Source organism: Oncorhynchus clarkii, chromosome 5 (assembly GCF_045791955.1).
Source record: "Oncorhynchus clarkii lewisi isolate Uvic-CL-2024 chromosome 5, UVic_Ocla_1.0, whole genome shotgun sequence".
NCBI lineage: Eukaryota > Metazoa > Chordata > Actinopteri > Salmoniformes > Salmonidae > Oncorhynchus > Oncorhynchus clarkii.
In genome coordinates, this window is record NC_092151.1 from 95,746,058 (window position 1) to 95,770,963 (window position 24,906).

The 24,906-nt window shown below is 46.9% G+C and overlaps 1 protein-coding gene across 3 annotated transcripts in view; it reads left to right on the forward strand.

Moving 5' to 3' along the window:
- The window catches only part of LOC139409589 (tumor protein 63-like), a 119,723-nt gene that overhangs the window by 22,857 nt on the left and 71,960 nt on the right, over positions 1 to 24,906 (forward strand). The gene's annotated exons all lie outside the window — the stretch shown is intronic.

A 24,906-nucleotide genomic window follows, 5' to 3' on the forward strand; every position in this document is an offset into this window, starting at 1 on the left:
CTGTCCTCACAGCAGAGCTCAGCTGATCACTGATATCCTGCCTATTTTGACATGTTGAGGAGTGGCTCAGCTCCATTTGCATGTTTCTGTTTAAAATCTCCCTTTTTTTCAGAACGTAGTCCCTCTCATGCGTTAGGTAGCCATGAAGGGTGATAGTCCCTCTCATGCGTTAGGTAGCCATGAAGGGTGATAGTCCCTCTCATGCGTTAGGTAGCCATGAAGGGTGATAGTCCCTCTCATGCGTTAGGTAGCCATGAAGGGTGATAGTCCCTCTCATGCGTTAGGTAGCCATGAAGGGTGATAGTCCCTCTCATGTGTTAGGTAGCCATGAAGGGTGATAGTCCCTCTCATGTGTTAGGTAGCCATGAAGGGTGATAGTCCCTCTCATGTGTTAGGTAGCCATGAAGGGTGATAGTCCCTCTCATGTGTTAGGTAGCCATGAAGGGTGATAGTCCCTCTCATGCGTTAGGTAGCCATGAAGGGTGATAGTCCCTCTCATGCGTTAGGTAGCCATGAAGGGTGATAGTCCCTCTCATGCGTTAGGTAGCCATGAAGGGTGATAGTCCCTCTCATGCGTTAGGTAGCCATGAAGGGTGATAGTCCCTCTCATGCGTTAGGTAGCCATGAAGGGTGATAGTCCCTCTCATGCGTTAGGTAGCCATGAAGGGTGATAGTCCCTCTCATGCGTTAGGTAGCCATGAAGGGTGATAGTCCCTCTCATGCGTTAGGTAGCCATGAAGGGTGATAGTCCCTCTCATGCGTTAGGTAGCCATGAAGGGTGATAGTCCCTCTGTTTCTGCTTCTTTGAATGCTTGAACAACGGTTACATTTTGCTGTGAGAATTTCGACTTTCATAAAGTCCATTTTTAGAGTAATTTCCCCCCTTCCCCCCTCCCCCCCATTTGTTTTCATGTCAAGTCCACATGGAATGTTTTTGTTAAGGCTCGTCTGATTTGAATGATAAAAAAAAAAAAGGTGCCGACACACTTGAAACAAGAAAATATAAACTGGTATTTCCAATTCCCAAAGCAGGACTGTCTCGTGGGCTTTACCATTCATCTCAATTAGTCACACCTGAAATACCTTTTACTGACCGGGCATTTCAGCTGGTGTAGTAGTGTCTTTGCAGGCCCTTGAGATTTTTACAGGATCTGTTTTGAAAAGGCAGTCATTTCAGCTGGTGTGGTAGTGTCTTTGCAGGTGTTTTGAAAAGGCAGGTCATTTCAGCTGGTGTAGTAGTGTCTTTGCAGGTGTTTTGAAAAGGCAGTCATTTCAGCTGGTGTAGTAGTGTCTTTGCAGGTGTTTTGAAAAGGCAGTCATTTCAGCTGGTGTAGTAGTGTCTTTGCAGGTGTTTTGAAAGGCAGTCATTTCAGCTGGTGTAGTAGTGTCTTTGCAGGTGTTTTGAAAAGGCAGTCATTTCAGCTGGTGTAGTAGTGTCTTTGCAGGTGTTTTGAAAGGCAGTCATTTCAGCTGGTGTAGTAGTGTCTTTGCAGGTGTTTTGAAAAGGCAGTCGTTTCAGCTGGTGTAGTAGTGTCTTTGCAGGTGTTTTGAAAAGGCAGTCATTTCAGCTGGTGTAGTAGTGTCTTTGCAGGTGTTTTGAAAAGGCAGTCATTTCAGCTGGTGTAGTAGTGTCTTTGCAGGTGTTTTGAAAAGGCAGGTCATTTCAGTCACATCACCGGTGCTGTTTAAGGTAAAAGACGAGTTGTCTGATACGCTCATTTCCAAAATGATGAAGTCCATTATCCCATCCCAGACAGGGCTACACAACGCATGGGTAGACTAGAACATTATCATCCGGTATAAAGAAAAGATGTCTTCCTGGTATGAAGAAAACATGTCTTCCTGGTGTAAAGAAAACATGTCTTCCTGGTATGAAGAAAACATGTCTTCCTGGTAGAAAACATGTCTTCCTGGTGTAAAGAAAACATGTCTTCCTGGTATAAAGAAAACATGTCTTCCTGGTATAAAGAAAACATGTCTTCCTGGTGTAAAGAAAACATGTCTTCCTGGTATAAAGAAAACATGTCTTCCTGGTGTAAAGAAAACATGTCTTCCTGGTATGAAGAAAACATGTCTTCCTGGTAGAAAACATGTCTTCCTGGTAGAAAACATGTCTTCCTGGTAGAAAACATGTCTTCCTGGTAGTAAACATGTCTTCCTGGTATGAAGAAAACATGTCTTCCTGGTATAAAGAAAACATGTCTTCCTGGTGTAAAGAAAACATGTCTTCCTGGTATGAAGAAAACATGTCTTCCTGGTAGAAAACATGTCTTCCTGGTAGTAAACATGTCTTCCTGGTAGAAAACATGTCTTCCTGGTAGTAAACATGTCTTCCTGGTGTAAAGAAAACATGTCTTCCTGGTGTAAAGAAAACATGTCTTCCTGGTGTAAAGAAAACATGTCTTCCTGGTAGAAAACATGTCTTCCTGGTATGAAGAAAACATGTCTTCCTGGTGTAAAGAAAACATGTCTTCCTGGTGTAAAGAAAACATGTCTTCCTGGTAGAAAACATGTCTTCCTGGTATGAAGAAAACATGTCTTCCTGGTATGAAGAAAACATGTCTTCCTGGTAGAAAACATGTCTTCCTGGTAGAAAACATGTCTTCCTGGTATGAAGAAAACATGTCTTCCTGGTAGAAAACATGTCTTCCTGGTGTAAAGAAAACATGTCTTCCTGGTATGAAGAAAACATGTCTTCCTGGTAGAAAACATGTCTTCCTGGTGTAAAGAAAACATGTCTTCCTGGTATGAAGAAAACATGTCTTCCTGGTATGAAGAAAACATGTCTTCCTGGTAGAAAACATGTCTTCCTGGTGTAAAGAAAACATGTCTTCCTGGTATGAAGAAAACATGTCTTCCTGGTATGAAGAAAACATGTCTTCCTGGTGTAAAGAAAACATGTCTTCCTGGTAGAAAACATGTCTTCCTGGTAGAAAACATGTCTTCCTGGTAGAAAACATGTCTTCCTGGTAGAAAACATGTCTTCCTGGTATGAAGAAAACATGTCTTCCTTCCCGCACTTCGTCTGACGTGTTCCTTGAAGTGATTCACGGCCGTTTTATTAAGATCTGTGATTCAGTCCTCTGGTTAGTGAGTTGTTTAGCCTCGCCAGATGGCCTCTGGTTAATTCACACATCACTGTCACCGTAGAAAATAACCCTGTGAGTTTTTCTTCTCATTTACATGGGTCCATGGGGAAATAGAATAATCTTTCTCTGTGTATTTCATTCACTTATCTGTAGGATTGTTTGCATTAGAGTAGTCCTGAGCGATTAACTGAAATGTCAGTATTTTTTCGTTGGTATTATTAAACAACTAATCGACCAACGTTGGTTCAATTACTTTTGCAATTGCATTTAGTTCCGTTTTGTTGTTGTTTTCAATGGGGAGAACATAGACAACGGTAGATGGTTGTTTTTTGTTGTTGTTTTCAATGGGGAGAACATAGACAACGGTAGATGGTTGGTTTTGTTGTTGTTTTCAATGGGGAGAACATAGACAACGGTAGATGGTTGGTTTTGTTGTTGTTTTCAATGGGGAGAACATAGACAACGGTAGATGGTTGGTTTTGTTGTTGTTTTCAATGGGGAGAACATAGACAACGGTAGATGGTTGGTTTTGTTGTTGTTTTCAATGGGGAGAACATAGACAACGGTAGATGGTTGGTTTTGTTGTTGTTTTCAATGGGGAGAACATAGACAACGGTAGATGGTTGTTTTTTGTTGCTGTTGTTTTCAATGGGGAGAACATAGACAACAGTAGATGGTTGGTTTTGTTGTTGTTTTCAATGGGGAGAACATAGACAACGTTAGATGGTTGGTTTTGTTGTTGTTTTCAATGGGGAGAACATAGACAACGGTAGATGGTTGTCTGGCTGGATGGCTGATACTGCCTGAGCAGAGACTTAAATGAATGAAAATAATTATGTTATCAAATAAATATGAATAAATATTTTATGAAAGTAAAGTAAGATATGTAAATAAATGATGGTAAATCAGTGCTAAGCAGTAATGGCCGGTCACTGCCCTCATGGGACTTTTGTTAATAGTTTTATTCTGTGTTGTTACAGCGTTTAACTGACTTGTCTTGGTCAGGAAGAAGGCTGGTGATGGCTGAGGGAAGCTCTAAAATCATTTTTAGGACATTATTTAAGTATGCATTTCATGTAAAAAAAAAAATTATAATAATGTAATCAAAACCCACATAGATTTCCGTGATTATTTTTTAATAATCTAACCAAAAACGAACCGACCTCAAAAAACAATAATCGCTCAGCACTACATTGGAGAGAATGGAGACTCTAAGAAAGCCCCTATTTCCCCTATCAGACTGGGCTCAGCTCAGACACCCCCCGCCCTACCTTAACATGCCGTGCTCTGGGCCCCTGATGGGACATCTGGTTCAGTTGAACATTGTGGTAAACGAGCCCTTGGTTTTTTTTGCACTTGATTACCTTGTCTCAGGACTTACAGTATGTTTACCTTGTCTCAGGACTTACAGTATGTTTACCTTGTCTCAAGACTTACAGTATGTTTACCTTGTCTCAAGACTTACAGTATGTTTACCTTGTCTCAGGACTTACAGTATGTTTACCTTGTCTCAAGACTTACAGTATGTTTACCTTGTCTCAGGACTTACAGTATGTTTACCTTGTCTCAAGACTTACAGTATGTTTACCTTGTCTCAAGACTTACAGTATGTTTACCTTGTCTCAGGACTTACAGTATGTTTACCTTGTCTCAGGACTTACAGTATGTTTACCTTGTCTCAGGACTAACAGTATGTTTACCTTGTCTCAGGACTTACAGTATGTTTACCTTGTCTCAGGACTTACAGTATGTTTACCTTGTCTCAGGACTTACAGTATGTTTACCTTGTCTCAGGACTTACAGTATGTTTACGTTGTCTCAGGACTTACAGTATGTTTACCTTGTCTCAGGACTTACAGTATGTTTACCTTGTCTCAGGACTTACAGTATGTTTACCTTGTCTCAGGACTTACAGTATGTTTACCTTGTCTCAAGACTTACAGTATGGTTACCTTGTCTCAAGACTTACAGTATATTTACCTTGTCTCAGGACTTACAGTATGTTTACCTTGTCTCAGGACTTACAGTATGTTTACCTTGTCTCAGGACTTACAGTATGTTTACCTTGTCTCAAGACTTACAGTATGTTTACCTTGTCTCAAGACTTACAGGGAGGCAATAAGGCAGTGGGGTGGAAGGGGGAGGCAGTATGTTAGTGGGGTGGAAGGGGGAGGCAGTGGGATGGAAGGGGGAGGCAGTGGGGTGGAAGGGGGAGGCAGTATGTTAGTGGGGTGGAAGGGGGAGACAGTGGGATGGAAGGGGGAGGCAGAAAGGCAGTGGGGTGGAAGGGGGGAGGCAGTGGGGTGGAAGGAGGGAGGCAGTGGGGTGGAAGGGGGAGGCAGTAAGGCAGTGGGGTGGAAGGGGGAGGCAGTAAGGCAGTGGGGTGGAAGGGAGGAGGCATTGGGGTGGAAGGGGGGAGGCAGTGGGATGGAAGGGGGAGGCAGTAAGGCAGTGGGGTGGAGGGGGGAGGTAGTAAGGCAGTGGGGTGGAGGGGGGAGGCAGTAAGGCAGTGGGGTGGAAGGGGGGAGGCAGTAAGGCAGTGGGGTGGAAGGGGGGAGGCAGTAAGGCAGTGGGGTGGAAGGGAGGAGGCATTAAGGCAGTGGGGTGGAAGGGGGAGGCAGTAAGGCATTGGGGTGGAACGGGGGAGGCAGTGGGATGGAAGGGGGGGGGGCAGTAAGGCATTGGGGTGGAAGGGGGGAGGCATTAAGGCAGTGGGGTGGAAGGGGGGAGGGATTAAGGCAGTGGGGTGGAAGGGGGAGGCAGTAAGGCATTGGAGTGGAAGGGGGGAGTCAGTGGGGTGGAAGGGGGGAGGCAGTAAGGCATTGGGGTGGAAGGGGGGAGGATGTAAGGCAGTGGGGTTGAAGGGGGAGACAGTAAGACAGTGGGGTGGAAGGGGGGAGGCAGTAAGGCAGTGGGGTGGAAGGGGGAGACAGTAAGACAGTGGGGTGGAAGGGGGGAGGCAGTAAGGCATTGGGGTGGAAGGGGGGAGGCAGTGGGATGGAAGGGGGGAGGCAGTAAGGCATTGGGGTGGAAGGGGGGAGGCATTAAGGCAGTGGGGTGGAAGGGGGGAGGGATTAAGGCAGTGGGGTGGAAGGGGGAGGCAGTAAGGCATTGGGGTGGAAGGGGGGAGTCAGTGGGGTGGAAGGGGGGAGGCAGTAAGGCATTGGGGTGGAAGGGGGGAGGCAGTGGGATGGAAGGGGGTAGGCAGGAAGGCAGTGGGGTGGAAGGGGGGAGGCAGTGGGATTGAAGGGGGGAGGCAGTAAGGCAGTGGGGTGGACGGGGGAGGCAGTATGTCAGTGGGGTGGAAGGGGGAGGCAGTGGGATGGAATTGGGGAGGCAGTATGTCAGTGGGGTGGAAGGGGGGAGGCAGTATGTCAGTGGGGTGGAAGGGGGGAGGCAGTAAGGCAGTGGGGTGGAAGGGGGGAGGCAGTAAGGCAGTGGGGTGGAAGGGGGGAGGCAGTAAGGCAGTGGGGTGGAAGGGGGAGGCAGTAAGGCAGTGGGGTGGAAGGGGGGAGGCAGTAAGGCAGTGGGGTGGAAGGGGGGAGGCAGTAAGGCAGTGGGGTGGAAGGGGGGAGGCAGTAAGGCAGTGGGGTGGAAGGGGGGAGGCAGTATGTCAGTGGGGTGGAAGGGGGGAGGCAGTATGTCAGTGGGGTGGAAGGGGGAGACAGTGGGGTGGAAGGAGGGAGGCAGTGGGGTGGAAGGGGGAGACAGTGGGGTGGAAGGGGGGAGGCAGTATGTCAGTGGGGTGGAAGGAGGGAGACAGTGGGGTGGAAGGGGGAGGCAGTATGTCAGTGGGGTGGAAGGAGGGAGGCAGTGGGGTGGAAGGAGGGAGGCAGTGGGGTGGAAGGAGGGAGGCAGTGGGGTCTCCAAAGCAGAACAGACCAATAGCAGATGGACAAACTACACCCTCATGATGCTGTAAAAGAAAACCTAAAGGTCACAAAGCTGTTGGGGAACCACCCAGGTGTCCTAACAGAGCTGTTGGGGAACCACCCAGGTGTCCTAACACTGCTGTTGGGGAACCACCCAGGTGTCCTAACAGAGCTGTTGGGGAACCACCCAGGTGTCCTAACAGAGCTGTTGGGGAACCACCCAGGTGTCCTAACACTGCTGTTGGGGAACCACCCAGGTGTCCTAACACTGCTGTTGGGGAACCACCCAGGTGTCCTAACAGAACCACCCAGGTGTCCTAACAGAGCTGTTGGGGAACCACCCAGGTGTCCTAACAGAGCTGTTGGGGAACCACCCAGGTGTCCTAACAGAGCTGTTGGGGAACCGCCCAGATGTCCTAACAGAGCTGTTGGGGAACCACCCAGGTGTCCTAACAGAGCTGTTGGGGAACCACCCAGGTGTCCTAACAGAGCTGTTGGGGAACCACCCAGGTGTCCTAACACTGCTGTTGGGGAACCACCCAGGTGTCCTAACACTGCTGTTGGGGAACCACCCAGGTGTCCTAACACTGCTGTTGGGGAACCACCCAGGTGTCCTAACAGAGCTGTTGGGGAACCACCCAGGTGTCCTAACAGAGCTGTTGGGGAACCACCCAGGTGTCCTAACAGAGCTGTTGGGGAACCACCCAGGTGTCCTAACAGAGCTGTTGGGGAACCACCCAGGTGTCCTAACAGAGCTGTTGGGGAACCACCCAGGTGTCCTAACAGAGCTGTTGGGGAACCACCCAGGTGTCCTAACAGAGCTGTTGGGGAACCACCCAGGTGTCCTAACAGAGCTGTTGGGGAACCACCCAGGTGTCCTAACAGAGCTGTTGGGGAACCACCCAGGTGTCCTAACAGAGCTGTTGGGGAACCACCCAGGTGTCCTAACAGAGCTGTTGGGGAACCACCCAGGTGTCCTAACAGAGCTGTTGGGGAACCACCCAGGTGTCCTAACAGAGCTGTTGGGGAACCACCCAGGTGTCCTAACAGAGCTGTTGGGGAACCACCCAGGTGTCCCAGAGCTGTCACTGCTGTCCTAACAGAGCTGTTGGGGAACCACCCAGGTGTCCTAACACTGCTGTTGGGGAACCACCCAGGTGTCCTAACAGAGCTGTTGGGGAACCACCCAGGTGTCCTAACAGAGCTGTTGGGGAACCACCCAGGTGTCCTAACAGAGCTGTTGGGGAACCACCCAGGTGTCCTAACAGAGCTGTTGGGGAACCACCCAGGTGTCCTAACAGAGCTGTTGGGGAACCACCCAGGTGTCTGCTGTTGGGGAACCACCCAGGTGTCCTAACAGAGCTGTTGGTTGGAACCACCCAGGTGTCCTAACAGAGCTGTTGGGGAACCACCCAGGTGTCCTAACAGAGCTGTTGGGGAACCACCCAGGTGTCCTAACAGAGCTGTTGGGGAACCACCCAGGTGTCCTAACAGAGCTGTTGGGGAACCACCCAGGTGTCCTAACAGAGCTGTTGGGGAACCACCCAGGTGTCCTAACAGAGCTGTTGGGGAACCACCCAGGTGTCCTAACAGAGCTGTTGGGGAACCACCCAGGTGTCCTAACAGAGCTGTTGGGGAACCACCCAGGTGTCCTAACAGAGCTGTTGGGGAACCACCCAGGTGTCCTAACAGAGCTGTTGGGGAACCACCCAGGTGTCCTAACAGAGCTGTTGGGGAACCACCCAGGTGTCCTAACAGAGCTGTTGGGGAACCACCCAGGTGTCCTAACAGAGCTGTTGGGGAACCACCCAGGTGTCCTAACAGAGCTGTTGGGGAACCACCCAGGTGTCCTAACAGAGCTGTTGGGGAACCACCCAGGTGTCCTAACAGAGCTGTTGGGGAACCACCCAGGTGTCCTAACAGAGCTGTTGGGGAACCACCCAGGTGTCCTAACAGAGCTGTTGGGGAACCACCCAGGTGTCCTAACAGAGCTGTTGGGGAACCACCCAGGTGTCCTAACAGAGCTGTTGGGGAACCACCCAGGTGTCCTAACAGAGCTGTTGGGGAACCACCCAGGTGTCCTAACAGAGCTGTTGGGGAACCACCCAGGTGTCCTAACAGAGCTGTTGGGGAACCACCCAGGTGTCCTAACAGAGCTGTTGGGGAACCACCCAGGTGTCCTAACAGAGCTGTTGGGGAACCACCCAGGTGTCCTAACAGAGCTGTTGGGGAACCACCCAGGTGTCCTAACAGAGCTGTTGGGGAACCACCCAGGTGTCCTAACAGAGCTGTTGGGGAACCACCCAGGTGTCCTAACAGAGCTGTTGGGGAACCACCCAGGTGTCCTAACAGAGCTGTTGGGGAACCACCCAGGTGTCCTAACAGAGCTGTTGGGGAACCACCCAGGTGTCCTAACAGAGCTGTTGGGGAACCACCCAGGTGTCCTAACAGAGCTGTTGGGGAACCACCCAGGTGTCCTAACAGAGCTGTTGGGGAACCACCCAGGTGTCCTAACAGAGCTGTTGGGGAACCACCCAGGTGTCCTAACAGAGCTGTTGGGGAACCACCCAGGTGTCCTAACAGAGCTGTTGGGGAACCACCCAGGTGTCCTAACAGAGCTGTTGGGGAACCACCCAGGTGTCCTAACAGGGAACCACCCAGGTGTCCTAACAGAGCTGTTGGGGAACCACCCAGGTGTCCTAGGTGTTGGGGAACCACCCAGGTGTCCTAACAGAGCTGTTGGGGAACCACCCAGGTGTCCTAACAGAGCTGTTGGGGAACCACCCAGGTGTCCTAACAGAGCTGTTGGGGAACCACCCAGGTGTCCTAACAGAGCTGTTGGGGAACCACCCAGGTGTCCTAACAGAGCTGTTGGGGAACCACCCAGGTGTCCTAACAGAGCTGTTGGGGAACCACCCAGGTGTCCTAACAGAGCTGTTGGGGAACCACCCAGGTGTCCTAACAGAGCTGTTGGGGAACCACCCAGGTGTCCTAACCACCCAGGTGTCCTAACAGAGCTGTTGGGGAACCACCCAGGTGTCCTAACAGAGCTGTTGGGGAACCACCCAGGTGTCCTAACAGAGCTGTTGGGGAACCACCCAGGTGTCCTAACAGAGCTGTTGGGGAACCACCCAGGTGTCCTAACAGAGCTGTTGGGGAACCACCCAGGTGTCCTAACAGAGCTGTTGGGGAACCACCCAGGTGTCCTAACAGAGCTGTTGGGGAACCACCCAGGTGTCCTAACAGAGCTGTTGGGGAACCACCCAGGTGTCCTAACAGAGCTGTTGGGGAACCACCCAGGTGTCCTAACAGAGCTGTTGGGGAACCACCCAGGTGTCCTAACAGAGCTGTTGGGGAACCACCCAGGTGTCCTAACAGAGCTGTTGGGGAACCACCCAGGTGTCCTAACAGAGCTGTTGGGGAACCACCCAGGTGTCCTAACACTGCTGTTGGGGAACCACCCAGGTGTCCTAACAGAGCTGTTGGGGAACCACCCAGGTGTCCTAACAGAGCTGTTGGGGAACCACCCAGGTGTCCTAACAGAGCTGTTGGGGAACCACCCAGGTGTCCTAACAGAGCTGTTGGGGAACCACCCAGGTGTCCTAACAGAGCTGTTGGGGAACCACCCAGGTGTCCTAACAGAGCTGTTGGGGAACCACCCAGGTGTCCTAACAGAGCTGTTGGGGAACCACCCAGGTGTCCTAACAGAGCTGTTGGGGAACCACCCAGGTGTCCTAACAGAGCTGTTGGGGAACCACCCAGGTGTCCTAACAGAGCTGTTGGGGAACCACCCAGGTGTCCTAACACTGCTGTTGGGGAACCACCCAGGTGTCCTAACAGAGGTGTCTAACCAGAGCTGTTGGGGAACCACCCAGGTGTCCTAACAGAGCTGTTGGGGAACCACCCAGGTGTCCTAACAGAGCTGTTGGGGAACCACCCAGGTGTCCTAACAGAGCTGTTGGGGAACCACCCAGGTGTCCTAACAGAGCTGTTGGGGAACCACCCAGGTGTCCTAACAGAGCTGTTGGGGAACCACCCAGGTGTCCTAACAGAGCTGTTGGGGAACCACCCAGGTGTCCTAACAGAGCTGTTGGGGAACCACCCAGGTGTCCTAACAAGCTGTTGGGGAACCACCCAGGTGTCCTAACAGAGCTGTTGGGGAACCACCCAGGTGTCCTAACACTGCTGTTGGGGAACCACCCAGGTGTCCTAACACTGCTGTTGGGGAACCACCCAGGTGTCCTAACAGAGCTGTTGGGGAACCACCCAGGTGTCCTAACAGAGCTGTTGGGGAACCACCCAGGTGTCCTAACAGAGCTGTTGGGGAACCACCCAGGTGTCCTAACAGAGCTGTTGGGGAACCACCCAGGTGTCCTAACAGAGCTGTTGGGGAACCACCCAGGTGTCCTAACAGAGCTGTTGGGGAACCACCCAGGTGTCCTAACAGAGCTGTTGGGGAACCACCCAGGTGTCCTAACACTGCTGTTGGGGAACCACCCAGGTGTCCTAACAGAGCTGTTGGGGAACCGCCCAGGTGTCCTAAGACTGCTGTTGGGGAACCACCCAGGTGTCCTAACACTGCTGTTGGGGTACCACCCAGGTGTCCTTACAGAGCTGTTGGGGAACCGCCCAGGTGTCCTAACAGAGCTGTTGGGGAACCGCCCAGGTGTACTAACAGTGCTGTTGGGGAACCACCCAGGTGTCCTAACAGAGCTGTTGGGGAACCACCCAGGTATCCTAACAGAGCTGTTGGGGAACCACCCAGGTGTCCTAACAGTGCCTTTGGGGAACCATGCAGGTGTCCTAACAGAGCTGTTGGGGAACCACCCAGGTCTCCTAACACTGCTGTTGGGGAACCACCCAGGTGTCCTAACAGAGCTGTTGGGGAACCACCCAGGTGTCCTAACAGAGCTGTTGGGGAACCACCCAGGTGTCCTAACACTGCTGTTGGGGAACCACCCAGGTGTCCTAACAGAGCTGTTGGGGAACCACCCAGGTGTCCAAACAGAGCGGTTGGGGAACCACGCGGGTGTCCTAACACTGCTGTTGGGGAACCACGCAGGTGTCTTAACACTGCTGTTGGGGAACCACCCAGGTGTCCTAACACTGCTGTTGGGGAACCACCCAGGTGTCCTAACAGAGCTGTTTGGGAACCACCCAGGTGTCCTAACACTGCTGTTGGGGAACCACCCAGGTGTCCTAACAGAGCTGTTGGGGAACCACCCAGGTGTCCTAACACTGCTGTTGGGGAACCACCCAGGTGTCCTAACAGAGCTGTTGGGGAACCACCCAGGTGTCCTAACAGAGCTGTTGGGGAACCACCCAGGTGTCCTAACAGAGCTGTTGGGGAACCACCCAGGTGTCCAAACAGAGCTGTTGGGGAACCATGCAGGTGTCCTAACACTGCTGTTGGGGAACCAGCCAGGTGTCCTAACAGTGCTGTTTGGGAACCACCCAGGTGTCCTAACACTGCTGTTGGGGAACCACCCAGGTGTCCTAACACTGCTGTTGGGGAACCACCCAGATGTCCTAACACTGTTGTTGGGGAACCACCCAGGTGTCCTAACAGTGCCTATGGGGAACCACGCAGGTGTCCTAACACTGCTGTTGGGGAACCACCCAGGTGTCCTAACACTGCTGTTGGGGAACCACCCAGGTGTCCTAACAGAGCTGTTGGGGAACCACCCAGATGTCCTAACACTGTTGTTGGGGAACCACCCAGGTGTCCTAACAGTGCCTTTGGGGAACCACGCAGGTGTCCTAACACTGCTGTTGGGGACCCACCCAGGTGTCCTAACAGTGCGTTGGGGAACCACCCAGGTGTCCTAACAGAGCTGTTGGGGAACCACCCAGGTGTCCCAACACTGCTGTTGGGGAACCACCCAGGTGTCCTAACAGAGCTCTTGGGGAACCACCCAGGTGTCCTAACAGAGCTGTTGGGGAACCACCCAGGTGTCCTAACAGTGCCTTTGGGGAACCATGCAGGTGTCCTAACAGAGCTGTTGGGGAACCACCCAGGTGTCCTAACAGAGCTGTTGGGGAACCACCCAGGTGTCCTAACGGTGCCTTTGGGGAACCACCCAGGTGTCCTAACAGAGCTGTTGGGGAACCACCCAGGTGTCCTAATACTGCTGTTGGGGAACCACCCAGGTGTCCTAACACTGCTGTTGGGGAACCACCCAGGTGTCCTAACACTGCTGTTGGGGAACCACCCAGGTGTCCTAACACTGCTGTTGGGGAACCACCCAGGTGTCCTAACACTGCTGTTGGGGAACCACCCAGGTGTCCTAACACTGCTGTTGGGGAACCACGCAGGCTCTCTTGTCTCTCTTCTGAACACCTCTTTAAGTTTACATCATATACAGTGCATTTGGAAAGTATTCAAACACCTTGCGCTAACAATCAACAGCCATGTGAATTCTTTTGCAACAAAGTTCAAGAGCCATGCACCCTCCGAAACACGACCCCGCCAAGCCGCACTGCTTCTTGACACACTGCTCGCTTAACCCGGAAGTCAACCACACCAATGTGTCGGAAGAAATACCGTACACATGGCGACCGAAGTCAGCATGCATACACCCTGCCCGCCACAAGGAGACGCTAGAGTGCAATGGAACAAGGATATCCCAGCCGGCCAAACCCTCTCCCGAGCCCCTGACGACGCTGGGCCAACTGTGCACCGCCTCATGGTCGTGGCCGGCTGTGACACAGCCCGGGATCGAACCCGGTTCTGTAGTGATTCCTCTAGCACTGCGACGCAGTACCCCTATGCCACTCGGGGAGGTCCCAATTCAGCATAGTTGACCGAGTGTGACACACATTAGATGGCAGGTGACTAGGCAGAAGTCAGAGGTGGTGGGTTGCAGTGTCACTAAAACAACCTCAGGGTGTGTGTCAAAGGCGATGGGCCAGGGTTCAAACCAAACACAGTGTGCTGACATGTCACTGCAAATGCAATTTCCCAGCCTTGGCCTCTGTACTGTTTGACGTCTGTCTGTCAATATGGAGGGAAGATATCAGTCAGTCTCATAACCAGGTCTCTCTCTCTCTCTCTCTGCACCATGACACACGATACAGCACTAATCTAGGAGATTTAGGAAAAGGCTCTTTAAAGGGCAATTCCACCACTTTTCGACCTCCTATTCATTATTTCCAGCACCAAAGTGAATTTCTATGATCTGTGCTTTAAAAAAAAAAAAAAAAGATAAGTGGTGACATAACTGCTTCTCTGTGACATCACAGAGTAGGATTAAAAGTAACAAAATAGTGATGTTTCAAAACCTGCACTGAGTTTCTAGCTATGAGGAGCTGGCTCTCACTACATCAGGTGATCCTGAGGAGCTGGCTCTCATTACAACAGGTGATGCTGAGGAGATGGCTCTCATTACATCAGGTGATCCTGAGGAGCTGGCTCTCACTACATCAGGTGATCCTGAGGAGCTGGCTCTCATTACAACAGGTGATCCTGAGGAGCTGGCTCTCATTACAACAGGTGATCCTGAGGAGCTGGCTCTCACTACATCAGGTGATCCTGAGGAGCTGGCTCTCATTACATCAGGTGATCCTGAGGAGCTGGCTCTCACTACATCAGGTGATCCTGAGGAGCTGGCTCTCACTACAACAGGTGATCCTGAGGAGCTGGCTCTCATTACATCAGGTGATCCTGAGGAGCTGGCTCTCACTACATCAGGTGATCCTGAGGAGCTGGCTCTCACTACAACAGGTGATCCTGAGGAGCTGGCTCTCATTACATCAGGTGATCCTGAGGAGATGGCTCTCACTACATCAGGTGATCCTGAGGAGCTGGCTCTCATTACATCAGGTGATCCTGAGGAGCTGGCTCTCATTACAACAGGTGATCCTGAGGAGCTGGCTCTCATTACATCAGGTGATCCTGAGGAGCTGGCTCTCATTACAACAGGTGATCCTGAGGAGCTGGCTCTCATTACAACAGGTGATCCTGAGGAGCTGGCTCTCATTACAACAGGTGATCCTGAGGAGCTGGCTCTCACTACATCAGGTGATCCTGAGGAGCTGGCTCTCACTACATCAGGTGATCCTGAGGAGCTGGCTCTCATTACATCAGGTGATCCTGAGGAGCTGGCTCTCACTGTACAAATTCCGCTCAATCTCTGAATGCCAAGGCGATCATGAAGTGTTTGATTTTTATTTTATTTGCATTGATCTTAGAGGGACAATAGAGCGGCCATTATCGACTGTCTGCTAGCAAGTTTGGTAGGCTACCATCAGAGGCATCAGAGCTCAGTTTTGGAGACTCTTTGACTACGGTCTCCTGATTTCCGGTGTGGCGGTAATAAGGTCACCTTCACAGCCCTACTCATGCCCTCACACCATATGACCTAGAGTTGTGACAGTTGGTACATAGGTCACTCTTCTTACACAGAAGATATTTACCTCAAATCTGCCATGATGGATTTCCCGCCATTTTGGAATTATTATTATTTTTTAATCGGGATTTTCAACAACATATTTTTCTTTTTTCTTTTTTTATGTTAAACTAAGTTACATTGACCAATAAACAGCCATGTGGGCGTTGTCTAGCATACAACTTGCTAGGTATGTTCCAAACCCTGTCAAAACTCAACAGTCTTTAAAATGTCTTTGAGTCAATCAGTATTCAACCCCTTTGTTATGGCAAGCCTAAATAAGCTCACGAGTAAACATTTGTTTAACAAATCACATAATAAGTTGCAGGGACTCACTCTGTGTGCAATAATAGTGTTTAACATGGTTTTTGAGTGGCTACCCCATCTCTGTACCCTACACTGTACCCTATATCTGTAAGGTCCCTGATGAGCAGTGAATTTCAAACAGATTCAACCAGAAAGACCTGGGAGGTTTTGCAATGCTTTGCAAAGACGGGCACCTATTGGTTAAAAAAAAAAAAAGCAGGCATTGAATATCCCTTTGGGCATGGTGAAGTTATTAATTACACTTTGCTTGCATACAGGAAGCCCTGCCAACGTGCTGCACGCCAAACAGCAGTGTATTGCCACACACCCACACGAGCTAACTGTATCATATCATCGCAAATCAGTGGCACTGAACGAATCGTCTACCGGCCCGAAAGTTTAAACGTGTTGTAGGCGAAATGTCCGTGCCAAGTTTCGGTTCCAACGGGTCTTTGCTGTAGTCTACAGAAAATGGCGTCTTGGTTGTCAAAAAGGTATAAGATAAATGATTCACACGCGGGTATAAATTACGACTAAAGGACAATAGGACAAACAAACGAGTATAAATGAGTCAACAGCTGAGTCATCCTTAAACTCTCACATTGATGAATTAAACTTCAACTGCGCTGCTGTCCTGCTTTACAGCGCGCGGCGGAGGGACAGTGTACATGACACAGTTCTACTAAAATGTTGCAGTCTGGCTTCGGTTTTTTTAAAGCTTCATAGTGAATAACCACTAAAACTGTAAAAGAAGAAACACATAGGCAGGCCTATTACAGAAACATTTGAGCAGTAGTCTAGGCTGGCTACACAACTACAATACATGTTGATTGCGCCATACAGCAAATGCTGCATTCAACCGCACCGGTGATCCATGCAGTGAAACATGTTTTTAGTTTAAATGTTACAACAACCTGTAGATAAATCTTTGTTATTTGGGTGTTATTGAAGACTTTTTGGATTAGGGTCTCAGCATATTATGCACATCTGCAACCATAGCAACAAAGGTTGGACAAATATAAATGTTTTGTTTTAATATGTTAAACGCTGTATACAGCATCCAATCAATGGGCAGTTTGAGCCAGGTGTACGCCCACTTTTTTTGTAAAAACAAACCTAATAGGATATGCCTGGCCGCAAAGTCGTGTTTTTTTTTTATGGCTTTTACTTGACACATCTGCTGTACACAAGAAAAAATATATACATTTTTGGTCCTGAATATAAAGTGTTATGTTTGGGACAAATCCAATGTAACACATTACTTAGTACCACTATCCATATTTTTAAGCATAGTGGTGTCTGCATCATGTTAAGGGTATGCTTGTCATCATTAAGGGCTGAGGAGTTTTTCAGGATAAAATAAACTGAATGGAGCTAGGCACAGGCAAAACCCTAGAGGAAAAGTCTGCTTTTCACCAGACACTGGGAGAGGAATTCACCTTTCAGCAGGTCAATAACCTAAAACACAAGGCCACATATACACTGGAGATGGTTGCCGTGAAGACAGTGAATGTTCCTGAGTTGACTTAGATCTACTTGAAAATCTATATAGTAAGGCCTGAAAATAGTTGTCTCGCAATGATCAACAACCAATTGGACAGAGCTTGAAGAATTCTGAAAAAAATAATGGGCAAATATTGCACAATCCAGGTGTGGAAATCTCTTAGAGACTCACCCAGAAAGACTCACAGCTGTAATCACTCTTAGACACTTACCCAGAAAGACTCACAGCTGTACTGACTGCCAAAGGTGCTTCTATAAAATATTGACTCAGGGGTGTGAAGAATTATGGACATTTCTGTATTTTATTTTTCAATACATTTGCAAAAAAATGTCTAAAAACATGTTTTCAATTTATCTTTATGGAGTATTGTGTGTAAGTAGATAAGAGAAGAAAAAAATATATATATTTCATCCATTTTGAATTCAGGTTGTAACACAACAAAATGTGTAATAAGTCAAAGGGTCTGAATACTTTCTGAAGGCCCTGAACATAGCTATATTAGAATTAAATATTTAAGGTCATTTCATCAAACTTATGAGGGTCTCCTTGGCACTACTCCATGAGCAGGAGGGTCTTCATGTAGGCTACAGTGTCCCGCAAAATCATCCTGTTGTCCCACATTTGGCTATTTTATATGCGATCACCCTAATGATGACATATTCCTGTGGTAGAAATTTCACCCTGAAAATCTCTCCCTCAAAACAACAGTACTTTTTTCAAATCGAATGTATTTTACAGTATACGTTGACAAATTACATTGAAACAACGTTGTTTCAACCAGTTTGTACACAGTGAGTAGTTTACCTACTACCGTTTAGAAGTAACTCAAGCTTTAATCACTGATCTACATCCTGTTCCTACTACCGTTTAGAAGTAACTCAAGCTTTAATCACTGATCTACATCCTGTTCCTACTACCGTTTAGAAGTAACTCAAGCTTTAATCACTGATCTACATCCTGTTCCTACTACCGTTTAGAAGTAACTCAAGCTTTAATCACTGATCTACATCCTGTTCCTACTACCGTTTAGAAGTAACTCAAGCTTTAATCACTGATCTACATCCTGTTCCTACTACCGTTTAGAAGTAACTCAAGCTTTAATTACTGATCTACATCCTGTTCCTACTACCGTTTAGAAGTAACTCAAGTTTTAATCACTGATCTACTTCCTGTTCCTACTACCGTTTAGAAGTAACTCAAGCTTTAATCACTGATGTCCATCCTGTTCCTACTACCGTTTAGAAGTAACTCAAGTTTTAATCACTGATCTACTTCCTGTTCCTACTACCGTTTAGAAGTAACTCAAGCTTTAATCACTGATGTCCATCCTGTTCCTACTACCATTTAGAAGTAACTCAAGCTTTAATCACTGATCTACATCCTGTTCCTACTACCATTTAGAAGTAACTCAAGCTTTAATCACTGATCTACTTCCTGTTCCTACTACCATTTAGAAGTAACTCAAGCTTTAATCACTGATCTACTTCCTGTTCCTACTACCATTTAGAAGTAACTCAAGCTTTAATCACTGATGTCCATCCTGTTCCTACTACCATTTAGAAGTAACTCAAGCTTTAATCACTGATCTACTTCCTGTTCCTACTACCATTTAGAAGTAACTCAAGCTTTAATCACTGATCTACTTCCTGTTCCTACTACCATTTAGAAGTAACTCAAGCTTTAATCACTGATCTACTTCCTGTTCCTACTACCATTTAGAAGTAACTCAAGCTTTAATCACTGATCTACATCCTGTTCCTACTACCATTTAGAAGTAACTCAAGCTTTAATCACTGATCTACTTCCTGTTCCTACTACCATTTAGAAGTAACTCAAGCTTTAATCACTGATCTACTTCCTGTTCCTACTACCATTTAGAAGTAACTCAAGCTTTAATCACTGATCTACTTCCTGTTCCTACTACCATTTAGAAGTAACTCAAGCTTTAATCACTGATCTACATCCTGTTCCTACTACCGTTTAGAAGTAACTCAAGCTTTAATCACTGATGTCCATCCTGTTCCTACTACCATTTAGAAGTAACTCAAGCTTTAATCACTGATCTACTTCCGGTTCCTACTACCGTTTAGAAGTAACTCAAGCTTTAATCACTGATCTACATCCTGTTCCTACTACCGTTTAGAAGTAACTCAAGCTTTAATCACTGATCTACATCCTGTTCCTACTACCGTTTAGAAGTAACTCAAGCTTTCATCACTGATCTACTTCCTGTTCCTACTACTGTTTAGAAGTAACTCAAGCTTTAATCACTGATGTCCATCCTGTTCCTACTACTGTTTAGAAGTAACTCAAGCTTTAATCACTGATCTACATCCTGTTCCTACTACCGTTTAGAAGTAACTCAAGCTTTAATCACTGATCTACTTCCTGTTCCTACTACCATTTAGAAGTAACTCAAGCTTTAATCACTGATCTACTTCCTGTTCCTACTACCATTTAGAAGTAACTCAAGCTTTAATCGCTGATGTCCATCCTGTTCCTACTACCATTTAGAAGTAACTCAAGCTTTAATCACTGATCTACTTCCTGTTCCTACTACCGTTTAGAAGTAACTCAAGCTTTAATCACTGATGTCCATCCTGTTCCTACTACCATTTAGAAGTAACTCAAGCTTTAATCACTGATCTACATCCTGTTCCTACTACCATTTAGAAGTAACTCAAGCTTTAATCACTGATCTACTTCCTGTTCCTACTACCATTTAGAAGTAACTCAAGCTTTAATCACTGATCTACTTCCTGTTCCTACTACCATTTAGAAGTAACTCAAGCTTTAATCACTGATGTCCATCCTGTTCCTACTACCATTTAGAAGTAACTCAAGCTTTAATCACTGATCTACTTCCTGTTCCTACTACCATTTAGAAGTAACTCAAGCTTTAATCACTGATCTACTTCCTGTTCCTACTACCATTTAGAAGTAACTCAAGCTTTAATCACTGATCTACTTCCTGTTCCTACTACCATTTAGAAGTAACTCAAGCTTTAATCACTGATCTACATCCTGTTCCTACTACCATTTAGAAGTAACTCAAGCTTTAATCACTGATCTACTTCCTGTTCCTACTACCATTTAGAAGTAACTCAAGCTTTAATCACTGATCTACTTCCTGTTCCTACTACCATTTAGAAGTAACTCAAGCTTTAATCACTGATCTACTTCCTGTTCCTACTACCATTTAGAAGTAACTCAAGCTTTAATCACTGATCTACATCCTGTTCCTACTACCGTTTAGAAGTAACTCAAGCTTTAATCACTGATGTCCATCCTGTTCCTACTACCATTTAGAAGTAACTCAAGCTTTAATCACTGATCTACTTCCGGTTCCTACTACCGTTTAGAAGTAACTCAAGCTTTAATCACTGATCTACATCCTGTTCCTACTACCGTTTAGAAGTAACTCAAGCTTTAATCACTGATCTACATCCTGTTCCTACTACCGTTTAGAAGTAACTCAAGCTTTCATCACTGATCTACTTCCTGTTCCTACTACTGTTTAGAAGTAACTCAAGCTTTAATCACTGATGTCCATCCTGTTCCTACTACTGTTTAGAAGTAACTCAAGCTTTAATCACTGATCTACATCCTGTTCCTACTACCGTTTAGAAGTAACTCAAGCTTTAATCACTGATCTACTTCCTGTTCCTACTACCGTTTAGAAGTAACTCAAGCTTTAATCACTGATGTCCATCCTGTTCCTACTACCATTTAGAAGTAACTCAAGTTTTAATCACTGATCTACATCCTGTTCCTACTACTGTTTAGAAGTAACTCAAGCTTTAATCACTGATGTCCATCCTGTTCCTACTACCATTTAGAAGTAACTCAAGCTTTAATCACTGATCTACATCCTGTTCCTACTACCGTTTAGAAGTAACTCAAGCTTTAATCACTGATCTACTTCCTGTTCCTACTACCGTTTAGAAGTAACTCAAGTTTTAATCACTGATCTACTTCCTGTTCCTACTACCATTTAGAAGTAACTCAAGCTTTAATCACTGATGTCCATCCTGTTCCTACTACCATTTAGAAGTAACTCAAGCTTTAATCACTGATCTACTTCCTGTTCCTACTACCATTTAGAAGTAACTCAAGCTTTAATCACTGATCTACATCCTGTTCCTACTACCATTTAGAAGTAACTCAAGCTTTAATCACTGATCTACATCCTGTTCCTACTACCATTTAGAAGTAACTCAAGCTTTAATCACTGATCTACTTCCTGTTCCTACTACCGTTTAGAAGTAACTCAAGCTTTAATCACTGATGTCCATCCTGTTCCTACTACCATTTAGAAGTAACTCAAGCTTTAATCACTGATCTACATCCTGTTCCTACTACCATTTAGAAGTAACTCAAGCTTTAATCACTGATCTACTTCCTGTTCCTACTACCGTTTAGAAGTAACTCAAGCTTTAATCACTGATCTACTTCCTGTTCCTACTACCGTTTAGAAGTAACTCAAGGTTTAATCACTGATCTACTTCCTGTTCCTACTACTTCCTGTTGCCGAAATATGAAAATGTATTATTGATGTATGTGATTGAATTGTAATTTCTTTAAATGTCACCCCCAATAACATATTCTGTCCTGCTGATAACAGTAAGCAGTAGTCCCCTGAAGACTGGTCCTCTGTCAGAGACTGAACCCCCCTCGTCACCACAGCTGTGCTGTAATTTGTGATTATTGCGAGGATCAGGTTTAGGGCTCTGCTCCCTTTGTGCTGCTGTGTCACCTGAGGTGACACTTTAACCATGTCACCTTATCCTTCTATTGACTAGGAGGTCTAATGTTAAAAGTTAATAGTTAGACTCGTGCCCATTCTTCTCGTTTCTGGACTGGCTACAGAGATCATGTGGATAAGCAGACTCACCTCGGTGTCTGTGACTTGTACAGTTACATTTGGCTTTGTGTTATAAAGGTCATTCAAGTGACTTGAAGGTTACAAACGATGAGAGCAGAGTGACATTTACCTTAGTCAGCAGGATCATCACTGGACTTTTCAATATGTAGACAAATCTGAACTATTCTCTACACAGCTGTCTGCTTGTCTTAAACCAGCTGTATTCTCTACACAGCTGTCTGCTTATCTTAAACCAGCTGTATTCTATACACAGCTCTCTGCTTGTCTTAAACCAGCTGTATTCTCTACACAGCTGTCTGCTTGTCTTAAACCAGCTGTATTCTCTACACAGCTGTCTGCTTGTCTTAAACCAGCTGTATTCTCTACACAGCTGTCTGCTTGTCTTAAACCAGCTGTATTCTCTGTATTACCCATGAAAACACACTAGTACTGCTCCAACTCTCCTGGGTATTCAGAAACCACTAACATAACCTCTATTCAACATGCCGCCTGCTGTTGTGTTAACATAATTAGAAGTTTGTTTAGCTAGCTCAACTAATTACCAGTTTCAAAAGAGACGAATCCTTGAATGAGATGAGGCCACCGTACCAAGGGAGGGAGGAGGGAGGCTATAACATAAAAAAATAATAGGGTCCATTTGGTTTAAAGTGTCCCTCTACTTTGCAGCCAGGCCAGGTTGACCTGTAGGTCTGTAGCCCCAGGGTCCAGGGTCCAGGGTTCAGGGTTCAGGGTCCAGGGTCCAGGGTTCAGGGTCCAGGGTCCAGGGCTGGGTGTGGAGCTTTAACATCTTGGGTACTGACCAGTCAGGGATATTTCTACTGGCCCGGGTTGGCCTGTCTACAGTCTAAAATTCTATGCAATGTTTTCAGTGTGCTAGTTTGGCAAAATTTGAGTTATTAGTTTGGTACGTGTTTTACTAGCCTGTACTAAAAAAAGGTGCTAGCCTCAGGCTAGAGGGCTAGCTTAATTTCCATCCCTAGGTGACCTGTTTGGGTGTGGCTGCTGACTGCAGACGATCACTCCAGATGACTCCAGGTTATATAGGAGTGAGTATTAGTGACTGCTTTGAAAGAGTTTAACTTCGGGGTCAGAGAGACTTTCCCCTTCTTGTCCTGCAGGAATAGAATTTACCCCACCTCCACCCCACTTACCCTGCACTGTCATCAACCACCCCTCCTATAATACCTCCAGCCACTCAGGTTGCAGTACTGTCTTCAATTTAGCCTAGCACTTGATAATGTTAACGTGTAGGCCAAGCTAACTACAGATCTGTAGTTAGATTACCTACGAGCATAATGGTAATGTTTGTTTACTGTCAACGTTTGTTTACTGTCAAATCAAACTTTATTAGTCACCTGCGCCAAATACAATAAGTGTAGACCTTACTGTGAAATGCTGACTGACAAGCCCTTTACCAACAATGCAGTTCAAGAAAGAGTTAAGAAAATATTTTTAAAAGAACAATAACGAGGCAATATACAGGGGGTACCGGTTAGTAACGAGGCTATATACAGGGGGGTACCGGTTAGTAACGAGACTATATACAGGGAGGTACCGGTTAGTAACGAGGCTATATACAGGGGGTACCGGTTAGTAACGAGGCAATATACAGGGGGTACCGGTTAGTAACGAGGCTATATACAGGGAGGTACCGGTTAGTAACGAGACTATATACAGGGGGTACCGGTTAGTAACGAGGCTATATACAGGGGGTACCGGTTAGTAACGAGGCTATATACAGGGGGTACCGGTTAGTAACGAGGCTATATACAGGGGGTACCGGTTAGTAACGAGGCTATATACAGGGGGGTACCGGTTAGTAACGAGACTATATACAGGGGGTACCGGTTAGTAACGAGACTATATACAGGGGGTACCGGTTAGTAACGAGGCTATGTACAGGGGGTACCGGTTAGTAACGAGGCTATATACAGGGAGGTACCGGTTAGTAACGAGACTATATACAGGGGGTACCGGTTAGTAACGAGGCTATATACAGGGGGCACCGGTTAGTAACGAGACTATATACAGGGGGTACTGGTTAGTAACGAGGCTATATACAGGGGGTACCGGTTAGTAACGAGGCTATATACAGGGGGTACCGGTTAGTAACGAGGCTATATACAGGGGGTACCGGTTAGTAACGAGGCTATATACAGGGAGGTACCGGTTAGTAACGAGACTATATACAGGGGGTACCGGTTAGTAACAAGGCTATATACAGGGGGTACCGGTTAGTAACGAGGCTATATACAGGGGGTACCGGTTAGTAACGAGGCTATATACAGGGGGTACCGGTTAGTAACGAGGCTATATACAGGGGGTACCGGTTAGTAACGAGGCTATATACAGGGGGTACCGGTTAGTAACGAGACTATATACAGGGGGTACCGGTTAGTAACGAGGCTATATACAGGGGGTACCGGTTAGTAACGAGACTATATACAGGGTGTACCGGTACCGTGTCTATGTGCGAGGTTACAGGTTAGTCGTGGTCATTTGTAAGCTGTGTTAGCTATTCTTAAGCTATAAAAAGTACTTATCATTATATATAAAACCTTTTCTAATATATAGCTCAAATATATCCAATTGTCAAATTAAGTTTTACTTTTTGATTTCACATGCATTTCAATATCTTATTTATCCTGTGCTTTGCCAGCCCTTCTTCACTTGTACCTCAGGCCTCGATTCAGCTCTCAGGTTCTGTCTATATCATATACTGAATCTTAAACTTATAAACTATTATAACTTCTCAAATGTCTTTGTTTAAATGACAAATGAAGGTTCATGTAATAGGAGAAACAGTAAATGGCTCAGTGAAGAGGAAATGCTCACGGCTGCAATATAGCGTTCATGTGTAATT